General features: G+C 67.5%; 1 protein-coding gene across 2 annotated transcripts in view; it reads right to left on the bottom strand.

Moving 5' to 3' along the window:
• COL1A2 (collagen type I alpha 2 chain) overlaps window positions 1-461 on the bottom strand; it is a 43,224-nt gene that overhangs the window by 41,946 nt on the left and 817 nt on the right. The gene's annotated exons all lie outside the window — the stretch shown is intronic.

Here is a 461-nt window from a genome sequence, read left to right as displayed (position 1 = left end):
CCCTCCCTCCTCGAACGCGGAACGCGGCCAAGCCCCAGGTCAAAGCCAGTCCTGCAGAGGGCGAGGGGCTAAGGGGGGACTTCACAGGATGCTGCCCAGCAGGGAGGCAGGGGGAAGGCTCAGCTTCCCCCCCAGCCAAGTGCGTGGGGCGCGTTTCTCTCCCACCGCAGTGTGTGTGTGTGTGGGAAGCTGCGCTTCTCCGTCGGCGAGGGGGGGACACTAAATCCTCTTCCCAGCGGGTGGCCGAGAGCCGCGCTGCACCCTCGGGGAGCCCCATTCCCTTTTCGCACTAGAGCTAAGCAATATTCCTTCCCTGCCTCCCTCCTCCTGCCTCGTGCGGTCTTTCCCTCTCCGGAAACCCCCAGGAGGCCGGGCTCAGTGTATGGAGAACCACCCGGGGAGCCGCGAACAGCTTTCCCCCGCCGGGCTGGGTCGGGGGACGCCCAGCAGCACGGCGTGCC

Source organism: Aptenodytes forsteri, unplaced genomic scaffold (genome assembly GCF_000699145.1).
Source record: "Aptenodytes forsteri isolate BGI_AS27 unplaced genomic scaffold, ASM69914v1 Scaffold55, whole genome shotgun sequence".
Lineage (NCBI taxonomy): Eukaryota > Metazoa > Chordata > Aves > Sphenisciformes > Spheniscidae > Aptenodytes > Aptenodytes forsteri.
This window is presented reverse-complemented; position numbering and strand designations above follow the sequence as displayed.